This window comes from Rhyacophila brunnea, unplaced genomic scaffold (genome assembly GCF_057557595.1).
Source record: "Rhyacophila brunnea isolate RB1 unplaced genomic scaffold, BYU_Rbru_1.0 scaffold_9, whole genome shotgun sequence".
Classification (NCBI taxonomy): Eukaryota; Metazoa; Arthropoda; class Insecta; order Trichoptera; family Rhyacophilidae; genus Rhyacophila; species Rhyacophila brunnea.
In genome coordinates this window covers 33,523,256-33,540,153 of record NW_028233361.1, presented here as the reverse complement: position 1 = coordinate 33,540,153, position 16,898 = coordinate 33,523,256, and the positions used below count along the sequence as shown (strand labels likewise).

General features: G+C 28.6%; 1 protein-coding gene across 2 annotated transcripts in view; it reads left to right on the top strand.

The window, feature by feature from the left end:
- Positions 1–16,898, top strand: part of Mp (collagen XV/XVIII-type protein multiplexin) — a 971,377-nt gene that overhangs the window by 838,065 nt on the left and 116,414 nt on the right. The gene's annotated exons all lie outside the window — the stretch shown is intronic.

The following is a 16,898-nucleotide window of genomic DNA, read 5'->3' as shown; positions in this document are numbered from 1 at the left end:
TAAAGAAACTAAATCTGGTAGGTACTGATACCCTCCTCCACACCTCCTCGTCGAAGAGAAGGGATAACATGCACATGAAAGATACATAACGAAGATGTATATAATTATTGTACAATTGAATTACTCATGGTTGAATAATAAAAAGTAATATATTTTATTTATCACATGCCTCAAGGAATTTTCCCGAATGCTGAAATGGTAGTCAGTATAATCACTACAAGCTTCACATACAAAGAGTTTTAGGTCTTTTAAAAGACAAGGATGTGTAATGATGGTAAAATGTAAAAGCACGCTGAGATTTCAGATCTTAGATTTTCTTAGTATATAGGTAACATTTCAGGGTGTCACATCGTTTGACTAAATATCGCAGCTTCTAAAAATAATATACATAATTTTAATAAGAATGAAACAATACGTGCAATCTCACTTGTGCACTGATTGACAGACCGTGTTATAGAACTGTGTACCAAAGTTACCACGTTCCGGTAAAATATTGGCTTGTTTATTATGAAATAAACAGTGTTTTGTCATCATACTCTAAGATATGCTTGGAAAAAATGATTATTTCTGCCTATTGAAGAGATAACCCATCTCTCCAAATCGTCTCTAATTTTCTACTAACACGTATCTCAATTTTTATCAGTTTTGAGTTGTTTGATGTAATTAATTCAGAATTTGAATACGCACATATTCCACTAACACGTATCTCAAAACATACTATATAATATAATAGATTTAAGCAATTACTTAAACTCGTATCGCAATAAAAGACTTTTATAAATATTATAAACTCGTATCTTGAATTACGTGTTTGTAAGTATACATAATAGTAAACTCCGACAGATGATTATACTGAAGCTCTTTCTCGTAAGTCAATTTACGTGTTTCCTGCAGTAATATTTACAGTAAAGTTGCAACGCATTCTCGTATCTCCGACAATATGACTGTTGGCAGAAAGTATAGTGCGATAAATTGAAGAAACATAACACTTTTTTCATGAATATATGTGTAACTATACGAAATGGATATTTCATAGAAGAAAATTTATTTCTAAATTAAAAACTGAAAGAATATAGTTTTTATTTGCCTCTCCTGAAAAGTTTTGTTTTTTGAGATACGTGTTTGTAGAAAATTACTGACGAAATAAACTTTAAGTTATGACGTACATCTTAGTTGTTGTCAAGAATCTCTTACTAGAACTACAAAATTTGAATGTTAAGTTGAAGAGTAATATTTAGCTAAGTTTAATAATTTATTAGTATAAGTATAAGTAATTTTCACTTTCCATGTAAGGTAAAATCAAAATTTGTTTTCAAGTCATTATGTGTTTCATCACTACATCAAGGGAACCCATTATCCCGAAGTGCATCGCGTACTCGAAGGAAACATTTCAACAGCGATATTGCCTCGCACAACAGCCCATCTAGGAGATTTATTAAATTAATTTATGCAAAGTGATAGTGATTTAGTCTACGGATGGTCGCTTCTCAGCATCACGAAGTCCTCGGCTAATGAGTTTATTGGCATTGCAAAGTTACACAGCATGCCCACGGCCAAGTTGACTCTGACTCTGGACGTATTGTACTGAATTTGCCCGGGGATTTAATTGGGTAATAATTGGCAGACATGTATTCTTGGAAGGTGTTTACTACAATATTATACGATTTAAATTATTATGACCAAAAGCATTAGCTTTTAGTAAGTACACGCATTGTAAACAAAACAAGCTTTACACTATTCCAGGTAAAATATACACTCAGTGATTAAATCTGAAGATTATTAATCTGTGAACTATTTTGGTTATTGTGTTTATAATAGTATCATTATCATCACATATAACTTCATCATTACCGTAATCTATAGTGCAGAACAAGGGTTAAATATTACGTTTCCGAGCAAACTTAAATATCGTAGAATTAACAAAAAAGTTAATTGTATTTTATGAATATCTGTTATTTTTTTTTAATTCTGTCAATATTGTCAATACTGATATTATCTTTATAATTCAATAAAAAAAATGATCGAAAATCTCTTCAACGGGTCAAAAAAATGAATAACTCTTTCTGGGATTAATCATTAATTCAATTATAAACGGGAATGTCTGAGTTATTTATTTGTTAAACTGTAAAATTTCATTTTTCATTGCTAAGTTCATTTAAACTAAACAAAAAATAAACACATTTACTTCAAAAATCAAGGCTTTAACATTGAAATGAGAATTTTCAAACGAGAACAAGGTATTTTGAGTTGTTTTCCTGTAAAACTGGAGTATCGAATACATAATATTTTTTGTTACTTTTCCATTATTAAGAAAACACGCCCCAATAGTAATTAGAATAATTATTTTAAAACTTCTATATTTTTTTTTCATGATCTGATTAAATATACTTATGATCTTAAGTCTCGTTTAAAATATGTTTATTACATAATATTATGTAAAAATATGTATAGATATTGATTTAAAGTTATTACAAATAGATATTATTTTACGATCCATTTATTTAACTTTGCATTCGAGACAGCTTAATCCTAATTATAGAATCTAGTGCAAAAGTGAAAGAGACAAAGAAAATCAGCGAATATTTTATAATTATTCTTTGTTAAGCAGCGTGAATTTTTGTATTTATAATATTATGTTAATATATATTTAACACGACTGTTAAACTAAATTGCCTGACAACAAACATATTTTTCAAGACAATGGTAATTTACTCGATTTAGCAGTGTCTTGGCTACAAATATCACGCAGAGAGAATAAAATTTATGATATTTGATCGTGTTGACGTGTAGTGACATCAATTGGCGAAAATAATAAATAAAGGCTCGAACGGTAATGCAGTTTACTGCATTATTTGTTTTAAAAACAAATGAGTCATGCTTTCACTTTTTTTATTGTCTTTTATTTTAAAACAAGTGAGTCACCTTTTCTCTTGTTCCTTTCGTTCCTTTCGATTCCATCATTAAACGTCAATAATTAAAAATAGTTCTATGTTTTTATTATTTGCGAATATTCTTCCATACAATAAAAGTTTAAACAATTAGTAATAATTGAAGAACACTACTGAAATTGAAGAGGTCGATAAAGAGCCATATAAATGGATCAAACAAGAGTGCCGTTTCCAGTGAATTCTGCTGTATTTCAAGAGACGTAGACTCCAGCCGCGGATAAGGCAGATGTCTGACACTAAAGTAACCCGAGTCATGCTCCTGAGTCATAAAATCTTGATGTAGAAGGAGATGAATGGTATTATCAAAAAGTAGGTATTTATTTAATACATAACTATGACTTTCAAATACCAAATTAAGAAGGTGAGGTGTGGAATCCACGACCACTTCCAGGTCTGGGGTCTGGTAGGTACCATAATTTGTCATAATAATCTATCGTCACAGGTAATAATACAAATTACAAAATATAATTTCTCATATTATCCATAATAAAATGATACGTGTGCGTGGTAATAGTAAATTTTGTATACACTATCGTCATAAGTAGGTAAATCGTAAAATAAACTACATCCTTCTTATTATGTATACTCAACTCCTCTCTCCATCTAGTCTATTAGAATTAGATAGGTACTCAAAGTATTTTAGTGTTTATTTGACTCTATGCAGTGTTAATTAAAATACATATTTATATTATAAGTCAGTATTTATCCATCTTAATAGTATAGTTATATAATTGAGTATGTTATGTTATAAAGAATACTCTGGTTTAAATGATTCATGCAGTTATAAAAAAATATCTGAAGACCTTCAACTCATTCAATAGGTCATTCAATATACTATAAAGACTGTGACTGTATCACCACTAGTAAATTTAATTAAAAGAACTGTGTTATTTGTAGTTTAAAAAAAAATAATAAAAAATATGAAGGAAGTCAGCATTATATTGCAAAAAACAAAATAAATAATAATTAACTGCATGAAATCGCAAATATTCACAACCATATTATGGGCCATACAATACTTAATACATACATAGGTAATATATTATATTAAATACATATAAAATACGAGTGCAATATTTTTTTAATCGTGTAAATTTTAATTAACTTATATTATGATCAATTGCATTATCGAAACAAATTTTTTAGTTATGATTAAATGAAGACGAAACATGTTACTGTTTTTTTATAAAAATATAAAAGAGCATAACTACAAACAATGCAGTATCTACTATACGTAATAAAAAATAAAAAGGTAGATTTTTTAATCTACAAATGAAAATGCAAAATTTCAATGTCTCCATTTTTTATTTGATTAATAAGATGTTATTAATTATTCTGCTGCATTGCTGAACTAAAAGAAATCCTCGCCAATTGAAATAGCAAATTGAAACTACGTTTATCAGCGAGTTCGAGTATTTCTCGGTAAACAATATTGTTTACAAAATACAACTTCAACGTTTCGATCACGAAGGTATACGTATAAAATGGCTGCTCTATCGCAGTAATCGAGGCCATTTTTCTCCAGTGTTACCAATTTTTAGGGTCCTATTGGTTTAACCGTGGTAATTACCATCAGGGAGCTCCCATGTTGGAGTTGGGTTTCGGGAATTTTCCGACGGGAATTCTCGAGAAATTTTCGAGATTTTCGATCCCGAATCTCGAGAATTGAAATTTTTAACATTTCGGGATATCCCGAATCTTGAGAATCTTTTCTTGGGATTCGGGATTTCTTTATTATCAAATATTAATTGAAAAAACGATTTTTCTATATGAAAAAGTGGATAGAAAATACAAAACGTTCAAAGACTGGTCGGGATTTTTAACACAATTAAGTCAACATCGACTCAAAGTGAACGCAATTTTTCAACATCAGGGAATTTTGTGTCTCAAAAGCGTGCGCGATTGTCAGACGCAGCGATTGACAGTCAGTGTTTTTTTAAATCCTATTTAAATAAGTAATGTTTTGAATTATTTTTGTTTTCCTACTTCTATTTGTTTGTCTTCTTACATGAATGAAAAAAAAACATATTTTTTTCGAATTTGCCTATTTTTACACTGATTTTTGGATTTTTTACAGTTTTTTTTTTTAAATTTCCCGATATCTCGGGAATTCTCGAAAACTCTTCTCTGGAAATCCCGAATCTCGAGAATTCAAAATTACATAATTTCGGGAAATCCCGTATAATACCCAACTTTACTCATATGTAATATTTTTTCCTTCTTCAAAAGTTATAAGCTATTCTAATAGAAGATTTTTTTGGACATTATAATTGAGTGGTTGGTCATGTAACTTTTTGAATAAAATGATATAATTTTACGTTAAACTATATTTATCTGAGATAACAAAAATTTATAAATTTGAACTTCGTTCCTCGAAAGTTCAGCATGAAAAAAAATATATATATATTATATTAATACTATCGACCAAAGGTACTTGATGGAATTAGAAATTCAAATGGAATAATGCTAAACTCAAATCCATTAGAATTGAAATTAATATATATATTGTAAACATATCAGACTTTATATCTATAGCCTCAGGTTATCATATTGACAGCGAGTATTATTTTACAATAAGTGTGTAATTGTTTGTATGCGTTGTATGCGTTAAAATGTAACAAATAATTTGAAGCCTTTAGATCAAGTCTGGGCAAACTACGGCCCGCCAAGTATTTCTGTAGGGCCTGCGAGTTTTAATCTATTTCTGAAAAAAGTTTCTTTTTTTCTACATTTTAACGCCTTTTTAAAAATAAAATTTGAAAATACTTACATGAATTGCACCGTCGAGAAGAAATCTGCAAATTTTATAACTCTCTTGATTCGGCCAAATTCGAATAACTTAAAGAATCTGCTCGAAAACTGATAGTTATTTTTGGATCCACTTCATGACGTGTGAACAAAAATTTTCAATAATTAAGTATGGATAGCAATAAAAACTCTCTACGATTAAGCATCATCGATGAACATTTACAAGCAGTTTTAAGAATCTCAACTACAAAATTAAACCTGAAACTAAAAAAAATGTTGTAAAATGTAAAACAGTTTCATTTTTCACATTAAATGGTTGGCTATTAGATAATCATTTATTTTTTTATGTTAAAATTCCTTTTTCGTGATAATAAAATGTATGTTTTTTATATTCCTAAAGTGGCCCTTCATCCAACAAGTTTTCCCACGCTTACATAAGATGTCGATACGGATAGCTCGTTACGTATAAGTGGAATTGCTACATGCCGTCAAATTGACGAAGTCGACAATCAATTTATAATACATAGTAAGGCAAATTAAAAATATTTTTATTAAGAAGTTACGCTTTAAATGATTGCCTAGTACAGAATCTTTGCCACTGACATTCACGGCTCCTAGAGACTTTCATCCATCAGTCGATTAACATAAGCTGATGATGGTAATTTGGTAATTGTGGTTTAAAAAAAATAGTATTTCATGAATCCGTGTGGCAAGCCTAGATTCTAATACCTATCTAAAACATAAATATTGTGCACATTGAGACTAATGTTATCATAATACTATAGTGTTATGAATATCACCTTTGATATGGAACAATTGCATCGAATAGAATTCTGACCTTGTGAATAATGTACCGAAGATTTTTTCATATCTATAAAGAATGTGTTGAGTTATTGTAATTAGAGTAAATGCATAGGTACCTGCTTAATTCAAAGAATCACATTAGGAGGGAGTGGATACTGAGGTTACAGTATTAATATAAATTTAGCTTATACACATAAAATATTTTATAATCGTATTAATGTACTATATTTTTTAATTAATATAAATATATAAGTAATTATGTAAATATTTTTGATCTTAACTGTCATTATAATAGTATTGATAACTGAGTTTTTAGCTGGTTATTTGTGTTAACATAATTGGCATATAATATGTGGGTAATACGATTGTTTTCAAAGTAAGTAGCTGTTTCTTCAAAAAGATTTTTTTAACCATGTAGATATGTATATACTATATAAGAAATTAAATTATTTATTTTACTATATTTATTTAACATTGCAGCGTTTTGCTTTATATGCAAATAAATTGATGATTTAGCTCATTCTAAAACGTCTTTATAACACTAATATATTATGCTATATTAAAGTCATAATAATATTATGACTATTGCAGCATTCTGTTAAAAATGACTAGTTTTATTGATTAGTCTATTAGAATTCAAAAATCGGCTGGTCTTGTTAATATATAAAAATAAACGCTCCGCCTCCAAATAATTAAAACACTTTAAAATGTAAATTACAAATAAATTTACTGAAATGTCAAGCTTCGTATTTTTCCGTTAGGTGCCATTGGTAGGCAGAGCATTCATATTAACATAACTCCGTATAGGTAGGTACTATTTCATATAAAAAACGTATTTGTACGATAACGCAGATGAACTTTAATATTATAGAGTGACAAACAATAGTGTTACTACGTGACAACGTTCGCAAATATGCTCATTATATCTTGGTATTTCAGTTACATAGACGAAATTAACATTTTCGTCTTTAAATGGAGCTTCTATGATATATTATTAACATTCTGCCTTCGACAAGGAATGATTTGTCTACATTTGTGCATGTTTTTGTTCGCTAGAGAAACGCATTGCAATGCGTAGCGTGCGCATTGAATGCCTTAAACCAGTTTCAAGATGGCCGATTTTTGTGATGAAAGTACCAGTTCCGCCAGCATTGAATTTATGTTCAATATCACGTCAGTATTGTCAACCAAATGATTCTGCAAATAATGTATAATAGCAAATTATATAATTTTACGCCAAATAAGCCAAAAATACGTTAATTTTGAAGGATTCAAAACAAACAATGCACTATGTTTTTTCAAAATACTATAGTTTTACATCTTTGTATTATAATCCACATATAAAAAAGGTAACACTGCTTCCCGTGAAAAATATTGACAACTATTTAACGTATAACTGTAGACAGTTAACGGAGTACGTTCAACATAATATTCATTATAGACATGCACAAAGCTACTCGGTGTTAAAGTAGAATTAAAAAGTTTAAGTAAACAGTTAATGTAGACGTACCTTTAGTAAGACTTTTTATTGCTAAACTATGGAATCCTTGCTCTGGATTCTAATCTGGACTTACGAATTCATAGACGGATAATCCAAAGTAGAAAAATTCACACACATAACTGTGTCCTGAAAATATCGATTTTAATAGAAATATTATTTGTTTTATGATAGATATTATTATACAATTTATCATAAATTTCACAAACTTTATATTTATCTTCATAATAATAATCTGAAATAAGTTGTATTCCAATATGATCATGCAACATTATTGTAAAAGTAATACTTTACATCGAGGTTATTTAATGGAAATTAGATTTTAATTCTGATTGATGAGAGTATGTTATGGCTTACAAAACTCATAATACTTAAAATTTTGATTACAACGTTTTTTTTATATTGAAAATATTCATTCTCTTGATTGAAGTAATAATTTTTAAATAAAAGATATTAAAATTAATATGTATTGGTCATAACTTATAACTTATAATTATATTATCATGTAGTAATGAATAAATCGAGCAAAAACTTTGATGAATAATTTAATGCTAAGTTTCCAAATAAAACTTTCTACATACCGTGTCCATAGTAATTGCATGAAACAATCAACTTGCACATTTAAATATGATTCCTAGTTGCCAACGAATATGCAATATGCAATAAATAATATTGACGAATGACCTCGGGTATTTTAGCACGCGAGTTTTTTTTTGCCTCAGACTCTATTCAAATTAGCAGAGATTATCTGTTCATTTAAATCAATAGTTGAACAATGATTCTTTAAGATATATGTTGTGTTGAATATTACCCATATAAGGCCTAAGTGATAATAATATTTATTTTATGTGGACCAAAGACAATTATTTACAACTGGTTACATTGATTTATTAAGATTGTATGTCTGTGTTAGATACGAATAATAATATGAAACTTAGTATTGTTTTTATAATACTTACGTGTAAAGTTAACAGTGTTTTAAATTTTAGACATAATCCAGAAATTGTACTTATAAGACCACGTGCTCGAAAGGTAATATTATCACTTCGTATTAAATTTAAAATATTTTATCTATTTGTCACAACGGCTGAATTGCATATTTTCCATATCCATTCCGTAGTTATTTAATATCCAGTAAATGTATTTATTTTTGAATTTAAACTTTACTATTGACACAAAAATAATGTACGAGTATTTAAAAAAATCATTATTATAAAGAGCTTAGTACTGAGTTCCTATAGAAATGTTAAATAATAATTCTTTAGCATACATTTTCTGCATTACAAACGCTTTGGTCATGGAAATAATAATATTATATTGTAGTTGTACATATTTATATTCAACTACTCAAACACTAATTTATTTAACTTTAAACAACAATTTTATAAAAGAAATATATAAAAATCCTTCATATATGAAAATGGTGAAACAGTAAAAGTAATATAATATAATTGAAGTCACAAACAGACACCAAAACTAATGATAAATTTATTTTGTGGGCTTAACTATCAATTTGTTAAGCAGAGATACTATATTAATTAAAATTAAAATAAAACAATATGTACTTAGTACTTATTTTACATTGATTAATTAGTACTCACATTGCGTAGTACTATTTAGTACCATACGCTGTTATATTGTAGGTATATTTGTATCAGTTAACAATGTGCCATTGAAACGAACAAAACCTAGTTTAAATCTAGGCAAAAACCGGAAGTCGTTGGAGTCGAAGTGCGATTAACTAAACATGAGGAGCTTGATAGTTCACAGTTTTAACACGTGGACAACTCGTCGATAACCGGAAGTCGTTGCAGTTGAAATGCGGTTAAAAACAAGAGGGGTTTATTAGTTCACAGTTTTAACACGTTGACAAGAAGATCTTGTTCGACAGTATGTAGAATAAGTACTACATATTTATTTATTTATTCACTAATGGTAGAATTACCTGTAAGTCAATTAAAGTCAAGATTCTAAGCTCCGCTCGAATGATTATTATCCGATATATATTTTCCAGCGCCACGTCAAGATAAAAAAACACTAGTGAAACACAATTTTATTGTAAAACTTTATTTTCTTTTTTGTTTAGTTACAATCTATGCTACCAGCGTAGATATTATTATAAGCTTTTATATAGTTATGAAAATGAATACTTTCGACTTAAGGCTTTTAGTGGAATTACAATTTTAAGGAATAGGATAAAATATTGTTATAGCAATTTGAATTTATTTTATATAATTCCCAATTCTACTACACTAAAATTGAACTAAATACGATCAAATGTAATGTTTTAATACAGAAAAGCCACATTTGTAATAATTAAAATAGTGCTTATGTTTTATCGAATACCTACCATTTTTAAATTACCATTGTTTGTTTTCTTTCATCTCCGTTGTTTGTACATCGTGATTTCCTAGAATTATTATTTCCGCGATCTTTTAAAACTAATTACTCCAAACCTACTCCACACTTTTAGCCTCACGTCTAAAACAATAAAGTGGCAACCATTCATTAATATCGATTATTATAAATAAAATGAATGGATAAGTTTCAGAGCTGATTGACAAAGCTGACTGCTAGTATTATTTATTATTAACGCAAATAATAAGTACGTACTTCACTATTCATAATAAATTATTATATCATGAAAATTTCTAGATAAACAATTAAAATCTAGTGTTTTATAATCTATATAATATATATATATATATATAATCTATTATTTTTATTTGGTATTTTCTACACAGTATTTCTATTGTTTTAAACGTTTTTCTATTCATGTCAAAACGTTAAATAATATTTTTATTTCTTGAATAAAACTTTACCCAATTTATTTTTGAAGTTATACTTATTTTGGGGTGTTTGGTAGAGAGTGAATTTGAGAGTTGCACGCGCACACCGTTACAAAAGTGCGCGACAGTATGAAGTTAGCTGCGAATCAGTTAGCTGTATACAAACGCAAGTTTGATAGTAGAATTTTTCCGTTTTTTATTGTCAACGAATTTTTTATTGTCAGCCATTTGCAATTCCTTACGTAAACAAACGATTAAACGTCAGAATGACAGTTGTTACTTTAAAAATAAAAATAACGAGAAATAATTACATAATTTAGTAATATAAGTAAAAGTGTATAGAAATAAACCAACGGCACTCCAATAAGCGGCCCTTTTTCTTGAGTGTGTAATTTAACAAGATAATTAAGAGCTAGTCGAAGAATCTAGGTTATCACAAGTTTTTTTTGTTTTGATACGCCAAAGAAGTATAACTTCTATCGCGCGTACATAAGTACACATTTTTACATACCGATTTTTTTAATGTAAAATTCAATAATTGAATCATAGCCGTCTTTTATTTTAATATCTAAATTATATTTTTAAAGAAGAAAAATCATGATTCATTTATTTTATTTAAAACAAGCATCGAATTCAAAATTATGCTGGGAAAATCACTTGTTAATTTAATCCACCTGCAAAATTCAAATAGCCATGTCTTCAGAGTCAACGGTTTTGACCACTTTTCATACATAGGATATTAAATTTAACAAATCTTAGCCATTTTGAAGTAGGTATTCATTTTTATGAATACTGATATAACATTATTATTTAGACTTTTTTATTATTTCCTTTACATCTAGTAATCTACCTACTAGGTAATTTCTGTATAAAAAATCTCTTTATCAATTATTTTTCTTAAATAATATACTTATTTTTACCAAATAGTAAAAATCTAGTTCGGTCTATCAGGATTTTCATTTTCTTATTATATTCAAAACAATAATTATTTTATTTATGTGGGTTTTGATTACTTACTTGCATACCCTGCTATGCTCTTGGCTCAAAGTTGAGTAAAAGACGTATAAGGTCGCGTCACTTCATTTATTTCAACTGCATGTTTTGCAATCATGTCAATCTTGCAATGTTTAAAACACTTTTTTAGCATCCATTCAGAGCAACTCCATGGCAACAAACCCCATAGACTTGAACCCCAAGAGAGCTTGGTTACTATGTGTCACACTTTTGGATGGCATCAGACAAGCATATACCAGTCACATGAACCACTTATTCATGATTATATCTCTCACCATATCTGACGCGTTTGATCACGAAATACTCAAGAATCAGATTATTTATTTGTTTTTATAAATTCTAAATTAAATAAAAATGCATACAAAGAGTAAAGAATTGCGTTCACGTATGACGAATTAATATTGGGTTTATATTTAAACGTATCTAATTTTATATTAAATAATATATCTCTACATTATGATTTTTGGCTGCCTAACGAAAAGGTTTCGAATTTTATTTTTAGTAGAAATGGATGTTAGCCACTTTATCAATATAATAAGTGCATGCTTTGGATTCAAACACGCATTGAAAAACGAAAATTTGTCAATTTTCCTAGACTCGGGATTTGAACCCGTGACCCTCGAGTTACCAAGCGGATACGTACGTTACCACTCGGCCATCCCGGGCGATACATGTTATATAATATTACGTGGAGATAATCGTAGCTGTTAATAATTCAATGATCATTGATTACTCATGTCTCAATATGTTTCTATTTTATGATGTGTTGGTTAAAAAACATTGGATAATCTATGACACTTAGTTGTGCAGCTGGCAACACTACTCTAAAGGATACGGCGTTCTTTAGTTCTGTTTTCAAATATCCTTTCTTTTGTTTTTGTATACCATTTGTTTTTTTCTTTTGCTGTTACTCTTTTGATAAAATATCACACGTATTATTTATAGAGGTATATTAATTCTAAAGCATAATATCTGTCTAATGAAATCACTTTTCAATCTTAATCTAATTTTTTTTTATTTTATTTATTATTTTAGTTATTTAATTTTTATTTTTTCATTGCCTATTACCTACCATTACTATTATATTTTCCGTTGTCATGTTGTACCCATTTAAAGTATTCAGTTTAAATAATTTCGACACAATCAGACCAATTTCATGAGCCGAACTATTGAAAATGAAATAATTGAAGCAATTTTGAATAGCAGTCAGCCAGACAAGCAAAATAAACGCTTACCTAGCGATATACATATAACTGATTCGTTACACAGTGAAATAATACCATCCGTTCGTTTGATATCAATTACGTTATGGTCGATCATTTTAGTTGACTTTGATATCTGGTTAGCGGCATATTGACTTATGCAAAATATGCCTGTTGCTGCAAAATCAACATTGAATCACATTAAATCTGCACGACAATTATCAATATCGTGCATCTATAAAACGCAATTTAAATTATTTTTGTAAAATAAAATCAATAAATTATTTTAATACACAAATATTTTAGCTTACGCCTTGTCAAATACTTACATATTATTATGCAGTAAGCAAAGTTATGTAATATTGCTTAAAATAAATGTAGTCAATGGTTAGCAAATTGAACTCAAAATACTTACCATAATTTCAAAATGTTGAGTCTGATCCAATTCAGATTAAAGAGCCAATAATAATGACGACACATGCTTTAACATAGCTAATTTATACAATTAATATCGATTCAATAGCTTAAAGGTAAGAACACTCAACCAATTTTTAACGCTGATAACTTGCAATAATAATTGTTAGTGGAACGACATTAAATATTATATTAATTACAATAAAAACAACAGTTACATAGTACTTATTCCAGGTAGTTTAATATTATTCAGAACTGGTATCGTGCTTTAAATTGTATCATATATTTTATTTTGATGCAACGAGCAAAATATATGTGATCTAGCTATACCATTGTTTTTTTAAACCATTTTTACCTGTGGCCCTTTTTGAGTCTAATATTATTCTGTGGCCCCACCCATAATAGGTGTTTTGAGTAAAAATTGATAAATACACAGTTTAGTTATCTAACTTTAGCTCTTGTATGTCTTTGTAGCTCTGAGACTGTCATTTATTTTAAATCAATATATTGCATTTACATTATCAAATGGGTATATTATCCCATCTGGGATATTTATATTTATCAAATTACTGAATAATTGAAGATTCATAGATCATCATAAAGCTGTTTCAAAAGCTCAATATAGCACACAACAATAGCATCATCTTGTACTCCAATATCAACGACTGCCAACGACAGAAATTGCGTCCACGACGTGTAACTTTTATGTGCTTTTCTAGAAAAGTGAGAATGGGTTGGAAAAACTATTTTATATTATGTTACTCTTTATTTGAACTCTTTAGAATAAAATATCGATCTATCTTTTTTTCAAAGTGGCTGTCAATCATATAACATCGGTGATATTTCATTAATTACTTCTATGTACTGTTTTACTTGGTTGACAAAGTTCTTTAAAGTTTTTAACTGCTTAGCTTTTAAAGCTTTATTTATTAATTAAACTAGCATTTCTGTGTTAGAACTCCATTATAATGGAATTAAAATTAAGTTATTTTTGTTATTTTTTTATTTTAATTGAATCTCTTAGTTTCGTGCTATAACCCATCTTCCGAACGGTCGACTAATACTTCTATGGCTTATTTTTCTTTTTTTATATATTACTAGCTGAAGTACCTGGCTTCCCACAGGGTCGCTTCGTGGATACATTTATCTTAGATATTTAAAAAATAACAATAAGTTATTATCTTTTTAATATTAAAATATCTGTGTAATACAATATGGCAATATGAAAGTAATTCTAAAAGGAGTAAAGATCAAACAAAAGAACACTAAATTAAAATCGAATCTAAAATATGCAAACGCTATTAATAGTATTAATATGTAGAAAAAAATCAAAATTTGATGGAACAAACAAACAGCAAGCTTTGTATTTTGTATAATACTGATTTATAAACCTTCGCAGGTGTGCGCACAACAACTGGCAAAAGTTTCATCGCAATCGGATGAATGGTATAGGAACTCATACGAATAGAAGAAGAAGATGATTTTCTAATTCAGAAATCTTTGCGGGGGTGCGTTCGACAACTCACCAAAGTTTCATTGCGATCGGATGAATGATATAGGAACGCATACGAATAGAAGAAGAAGAAGATGGTTATACTAATTTAGAAACTTTTGCAGGCATGCGCACAACAACTGGTCAAAATTTCATTGCAATCGGATGAATGGTATAAGAACGCGTATGCCTATTCTTATGAATAAAAGAAAATAGAATAGAAGAAAAAGAAGAAGAAAATGGTTGTATCAATTCAGAAACTTTTGCGGGCGTGAGCACAACACTTGATCAAAATGTCATTGCAATTCGATGAATGGTATAGGAACGCATACGAATAGAAGAAGAAGAAGATGGTTGTACTAATTCAGAAACCTTCGCGGGTGTTGGCACAACCACTGACAAAAATTTAATTGTAATCGGATGAATGGTATAGGAACCATACGAATAAAAGAAGATAGAATGAAGAAGAAGAAGAAGATGATGATGGTTTTTCTAATTCAGAAACCTTCCCGGGTGTGCGCACAACAACTAACAAAAGTTTCATCGCAATCGGATGAATGGTATAGGGACCATACGAATAAATGAAGATATAATGAAGAAGAAGAAGAAGAAGAGGAAGATGGTTTTTTTGGTTAAAAACCTTTGCGGGTGTGCGTACAATAACTGACGAAAGTTTCGTCGCAATCGGATGAATGGTATAGGAACGCATACGGGCAGACAGGCAGACAAACAGACATTCATTTTTATATAAAAGATATAGCCTATACTCTTTACGCAAGTGCAAGCAATAAGTTGACAAAGTTTTATCGAAATCGGATGAACGGTATGGCAGCGCATAAAACACGAACAAACAAACAAACAAATATTGTTTTTTATATTATAGATTTCCAAATAACATTTACTTATCAATTTTACTATTGAATTGTAATAATTTTACTTGTTGAATTTTAATATTTTTCTTTGGTTTTCATACATTATGTAATATTTTATTCTGGCAAAAGAGATGTTGATTATGACGTATTTACAAGGCGTTGAGTATTGTTTAATATTTATATTAATATTCCCAAAGCAAATAAGTTTCTTAAAACTTATTTTGTTGTTATTAATTTCATAATGTTCGTTTCATTATACTGACATATACTAGTATCATGAAAGATTTAAATTTATAATAATCATACAATACAAATATATCAAAAGTATGATGTAGGTTCACAATAAATTTAAGCAAACAGTATTTATGGAAATGGTGAAACTCTACATTTCCTACTAATAATATCAAAATTAATCCACATGTCACTGCATCAAATACCATGTCAACGATATACGATTATTATGTCATTATTAATATGATTGACTTATTATCACGCTAACTCATAGGGCATTTTCGCGTTTCCCATTACGCGACAAACGCATTTATCAAATTACCGGTATTATTGAAACATTTTCATTGGACAATATTTCGAAAATTGTAGCACACAACCAGTTAAACAAAATTACTAAATTATCGGTTTTATTAGGAAACCTAGATGGGTAATTAATACGTACGTAGGTACTGTTTAGTCAAACTTTCATATATAATAATTATTATGTCAAGCTTTTCTGTATGTGAAATATTATTATATTACCATCATAATATATACCTAATTGTTAATAAATGTAATGGGACATTAATTCATAGAAAATAAAAAAACGACCAAATAATAAATAAACAACCAATACACTTTCACAATTCATTGACTTTATACATGGGTTTTCTAATAAGTACATAAAAAGTGCAAGTTTTTTATTTTTTTTTTAAATATTATGGTAATTTAAAAAATCATTTTTTTAATTAAATAATAATTCATAAGATTTGAGAATATAACTTTCTTTCTTAAAAAAACATAATTTGAAAACACTTCAGAAACACAAATATTAGAAAAAATCAAGTTAGTTAATAAAATATTCAAGATAAATATCTATTATTGGTATCTTGATTTAAACTACAAA